The sequence below is a fragment of the Podarcis vaucheri genome, assembly GCF_965113315.1.
Source record: "Podarcis vaucheri genome assembly, chromosome: 6".
In the NCBI taxonomy this organism is placed as follows: domain Eukaryota; kingdom Metazoa; phylum Chordata; class Lepidosauria; order Squamata; family Lacertidae; genus Podarcis; species Podarcis vaucheri.
In genome coordinates this window covers 105,531,234-105,537,233 of record NC_138764.1, presented here as the reverse complement: position 1 = coordinate 105,537,233, position 6,000 = coordinate 105,531,234, and positions in this window count along the sequence as shown.

Genomic DNA, 6,000 nt, shown 5'->3' with positions numbered 1-6,000 from the left:
TTACAAGGAACTCACTATTCAAAGTAGATCCCGAATTGCACACTGAGATGGATGTTGAAGGAATCATTGGATCGCATGGCTATTTCGACAGCTGGGAGATATGGGGTCTCCACCTTCAGCCTGCAAAGAGAACAAACTCCGATAGGGGCCCAGTCTACACGAGGAGCGCCAAGTGGGAAAGTGCCTGAAACTTCGGGTTTTACCTGCCTTATGCCCCAAGGATAAAAGCGCAATCCACTGGGACATTTTCTTGGAGAAGGCCTATTAAACTGAATGGGAGCCACATATAATATTGTTGTAGGTTTGGGGCTCTGTCTGGATGGTGTCTGGAGTCCTTCCAATTCTTTTTTTTTATTATTGACTTAAGAAAATTACCATACAGACAGCAAAACAAAGAAGTCTAAGTTAACATTGCCTTCTACCAATAAGAAATAATAATAACTATTACAATAATGAAAATACTAAAAATACATTTACTTCCCCTTTTGAACTTCTATTCTGGTTACAATATATTACTATTCTATAAGAATCTATTATATCCTTTGCTGTCCCATATATTATTTTATTTCCCAAATTCAACCTAACCCTCCCCTCCTCCCCACTGCTTCTTCCAATTCTTGGGGTCTTGGACCCAGTGAGACTTAGAATCTAATAGAGGACTCTGTTGCTGAACTGGTCAGGCGATTTTCTGTGTAAGACAATGGCCTTGCCTGGGCCTCATGAGCATCCCAAAAGAATGAGCCAAGCAGCAAGAGCTGCTGCTAAGTGATGGGGCTCTCCAGGCTAATGGGTGGGCATTCCCCACACCTCACCTGGCTGCTAGGTAGGAGAAGGATTTGGGGGTCTGAGCTGAGCAGGAAGCAGGCTGGAAGCTGGAGACACAGAGACCAGCTTGCTCTGTGCTGGATCCAAAGCTACGACTAATGGAAAAGTAAGATTTGTTGGGCTGTCCGTGCTGTGAACCCCTCCCTCCTATGCTCAGGTTGTATATATGTGTAAATAAGACCAAATCATCCTAAAGACACCGCAGTCTGCTGACCTTCGTCCCAAGGAAACAGGACCTGGGTAAGAGCCTGCAAGCCCCAGGGTCTCTCACTGCTTGGAGATTGGGATGGCGGGTAGCAAAACAACAACAACAACAACAACTATTATTATTTATACCCCGCTCATCTGGCTGAGTTTCCCCAGCCACTCTGGGCGGCTCCCAATTGAGTGTTAAAAACAACACAGCATTAAATATTAAAAACTTCCCTAAACAGGGCTGCCTTCAGATGTCTTTTAAAAACAGGATAGCTGCTTATTTCCTTGACATCTGGTGGAAGGGCGTTCCATAGGGCGGGTGCCACTACCAAGAAGGCCCTCTGTCTGTTTCCCTGTAACCTCACTTCTCGCAATGAAGGAACCACCAAAAGGCCCTTGGCGCTGGATCTCAGTGTCCAGGCTGAACGATGGGAGCGGAGACGCTCCTTCGGGTACTGTATACAGGATTGAGGAATATTGTTGTTCTCTTACAGAGTTCCCATTCCAAAGTGGGAACTCGGCTACACAGGTCAATTATAACATTAAAAATGCGTTAAAAAATGTGATACCGAGGGCGCTTTACAGCAGTACATCAAGAGCTATGTAACATTTTTTTTTCTTTTTTTTTTAGATCCCTGTCAATCCAACCAGGGTTTAGCTGCCCATATCTGGTGCTCCCATGAAAATCTCTGCCCTCAGCTGTGCCAACCATTCTCCACGCCAGTACAGGCCTTACCTGGGTGATAGATTTTCTAAGTATCTGAAGAAGAACCTTCCAGCGCCGTGCCGTGGCTCTGGGTTGCGGGCCGAAATCAAATGGCTTAGTTCTTCTCCCAGGTTGGACTCGACCAGGCACTTTGCAAGCTCTGAAAGAAATGCATATCCATTATAACTGTGAGTTTGACTGTGTGCATAGCCGTGAGCTCTGCTAGAGAACATGGTCTGAGGAGGATGAGCTCCTGCAGGGAGAAAGCCAGGATGAACAAGAAAGGGAGCTAAGGGAGGAGTTAGCAGCCAGCAGCAGCTCTGCTTAGCTGACTGCAGCTTCTGGGAGCTTGTGGCTTGGAAATAGTGGAGGTGGGGGGTTGCAAGGGCATTTAGAGGGGTGGCCCAGAATGCTTTCTCACAGTGTACGTAGGACCAAGAGACATGGATGGCGAGGGAGCTGCTGCGGTGACTTGCAACACCTGCGCCATGTTTATCTTCCTGCCTGAGAATGTGCAAAACTTCACCTGCAGCAAGTGCAAGCTGGTTGCCTTGCTGGAAGAGAAGGAACAGCAGCTTGGGGGCACTGGGAGCTACTGGGCAAGAGGAGGAGTTTCTCAACAAAGCAGAGTGGACTGTTTTGGAGCCATGACACAGATAGGGTGACCTTAAGAAGGAGGAATATCGTTCACTGCAAGAGCTGAACACCTGGAGGACCGTGACGCCAAGAAGCAGGGCTGTCAGGAACCATGCTGTGTCACTGCAACTGCAAAACTGACACCTGTCAGGATGCTGTCAGTGGCTCCCGGCTGGTTGCCCAGGAAAAGACAAGGGAAAGTTTCCTAGCATCCTTTTTTATTTCAATCTTTACAGAGAGAGGCTATAGAACCCAGCCTCTTAGATAATGGCGTTGTCCCAAATGAATCTCCACCCGTCATCTCCCCCACTTCCTTGTTTGCCATTCTCATCATCTCCTCTAGGGGTGCTGCCATGTGCCCTCTGTCTCTGGGCTCTTTGCTCTCCTACTTTTAAGGCTCGCCGGGTTCTGGGAGATGGAGGGTCTGGAATGCTTTCTAATGGCAACGTGTCAGCCGGGTGTTGTTGCTCCGGCTCTCCCATGATTTCCCAGCTTTCCCCCTCATCTGCCTCTGAGCTGTAAGGTAAAGCCAAAGGGACCCCTGACCATTAGGTCCAGTCGTGACCGACTCTGGGGTTGCGGCGCTCATCTCACTTTATTGGCCAAGGGAGCTGCCGTACAGCTTCCAGGTCATGTGACCAGCATGACTAAGCTGCTTTTGGAGAAACCAGAGCAGCGCACAGAAACGCTGTTTACCTTCCCGCCAGAGTGGTACCTATTTATCTACTTGCACTTTGACGTGCTTTCGAACTGCTAGGTTGGCAGGAGCAGGGACTGAGCAACGGGAGCTCACCCCGTCACGGGGATTCAAACCGCCGACCCTCTGATTGACAAGCCCTAGGATCTGTGGTTTAACCCACAGTGCCACCCACGTCCCACCTCTGAGCTGTGACTTCCCTCAAACCCCTGTTGTAAATCTATACGGTGGTACCTTGGGTTACATACGCTTCAGGTTACAGACCCCACTAACCCAGAAATATTACCTCAGGTTAAGAACTTTGCTTCAAGATGAGAACAGAAATTGTGCTCTGGTGGTGCAGCAGCAGCAGGAGGCCCCATTAGCTAAAGTGGTGCTTCAGATTAAGAACGGTTTCAGGTTAAGAACAGACCTCCGGAACGAATTAAGTACTTAACCTGAGGTACCACTGTACTGTCTTCCTCTTCCTCCTCCCTGGAAGGGTCAGGATGGGGAAGCAGTCTCCACCATTCCTCCCCTGCTCAGTCCCTGGCAACACCATACCTTTGCCTCAAATTCTGATTCTGGGCCAGAGGAGCAAGGACAACAGTTGCAGACTTCAGAATACGCCAAGGTAGCTGTGAAAGGTGTAGAGGATAGAACAATTCCTGCCCCTCCCCAGAGGAGGAAGAGACGTGTGGTGGTGGTGGTCAAGCCCATGTTTTGCCTGCAGAAGACTCTAGGCTCATTTCCTAGCATCTCCTGTTAAAGGAGCTCAATGTCCTCTGCCTGGGGAAAGGAGACTCACTCACCAGGCTGGCAGTGCCTACATTTTCCAAAATCCTCTGCCCATCCACCTCTTGTGCCAGCTGCTTGGCAAGGTGGATCTGCCTACACTATCTGATACAGAAGATGGGAATGTTTTCATTTCTCACGATCCTCCCAGAGGCAGCTGTGATTGTGTGGCTTCCCCAATTCAGGGAGGTATCAGTGTGACGCTTACTTTCTTCCAGGTATTTCTTCTTGATCCTCAGAAAGACCCCCCGGCCCTCATGTCCCAGAGTCAGGCTCAGGAAACCGCAGAAGAAGAGAAGTCTCCATGCTCGGACCATCTTCTCCTCTTATTGCAGAAATTTCTAGCATGAAGTTCACAAGAAGGATGCCAGAAACTTAGAGGTGCCTGTTAGAGATGATAGGGAAATATTCAGAAGGGTTCAGTCCAGCATCAAATATAGGGACTTGCTAATCCAATTCGGAGAGAGAGAGGACTAGTAGAGGAATGCTTTCCAGGAAAAAGTTGGCAATTCTGGATGATTATCAGTGTTGGATGGTGGGGGGGATGAATTTGATTCTGTTTGCATTTAATTCACATGTTCCAAAACAAAACACGAAGTGAAACGCTGCTATCCTTTGAAATTCACAATTCTCTGAATTTTGCAATGCAGTTCTCCAGCCAATTAATGTGCACCAAAATGCACTGGGGTCAAGTCTCCATGCAAATGTACATTTTTGGAGATACAACCCATAAACATGCATCTTATCAAGGAAAATTGCTTTGCAACAATGCGTGCATTAGGCAAAATCACATTTTAAAAAGTGGCTCTGTAAGGACATTTTAATGTTGACTTTTAAAAATCCCCAAAGGGTATAGAAATGTAGAGAACTGACCATAACACTGAAAAGTGAGAAACTGAAATTGCATATTAATCTATCCCCACCCAGTCATGGACTACAAGGTATACCTTCAACCACAGGTTTGGGGTTGCTTCTTGACCCCTGATCCTGGGTACTCCAGGATCCCCCCCATGCGCAAGTCTCCCCCCCCCCCGGACTTTGCCACCACAGGCAAGAAACCAGAGCTGGGCACGCAGCTAAGTTAGTCGTTTGCTGCTCACCTCTTGGAGTCAGCTGCAGTTCTGCAAAGATGAAGCCCTTTTGCTTTTGGGAGTCTCCACCAGACCAGGCTGAGAGAGAGGACTGATCCTGCTATGCTGCTGCTGCTGCCGGCACCAGAAGTCCCTGGACACAAATGTTCAGGTAACCTCACTCCCCAGGGATGCAGCTGTGTACTTGCAAGCAATCTGCTCTCACACCTGAGCCCCGACCTCAGCTATTGCTGGGTTTTGCTGCTGGAAGGGAACAGGGCGAAAAAGCTTCCAACATATATAAAAACATAGTAAAGCATTACACGTTAAAAGACTTCCCTATACAGGACTGCCTTCAGAGGTCTTCTAAAAGTTGTGTAGTTCTTTATCTCCTTGACACCTGAAGGGATGGTGTTCCACTGAGAAGGCCCTCTGTCCCTGTAACCTCACTTCTCACAGGGAGGGAACCGCCAGAAGGCCCTCGGAGCTGGACCTCTGTGTCTGGGCTGAACGATGAGGGTGGTGTTGTAAGAATTTTAAGGTCTTAGATATGTAATAAATGTTCATAAATGTACCAAGCAAACACATACATAAATATATAAACCACATGTCTGAAACCCCACAGAAAAAAAGTCCTGAACAAATTGGCCTCAAATATTTCTCTGCAAGGTCAAAGTGGGAAACCTCCCCATTGCCCTTTCCTTCACAAATCCTGTCTTAAGGGCACATTTAAGATATGAATAGGGTGTGAGCCTGTGACCTGGCTCAGGAACTAAGTATTTATCATTACAAAAGACTGGCCAGGCTCCCCAGGGTATCCAGTCAAGTAAGCATTAACAGGTAACCTGCCAGACAGGAGATAAACAACAACAGGACATAAACAACGCACTCAGATTTCTGCTGTAGACCGCACTTTCTGTGATGTAGGTATGCTGTGTCTGGCAGGTGGTCTTGAGCTATGCCCCTTCTGTGATGTATGTATGATCTGTCTGGGGGTGGTCTTGGACTCCAGGGCGGGCAATTTAAAATGTCTATATAAGGGCAGGCACACCTGGGTTCTGGGTCCTCCTCCTTTCCTGAGTGTGAGGGGATCACCC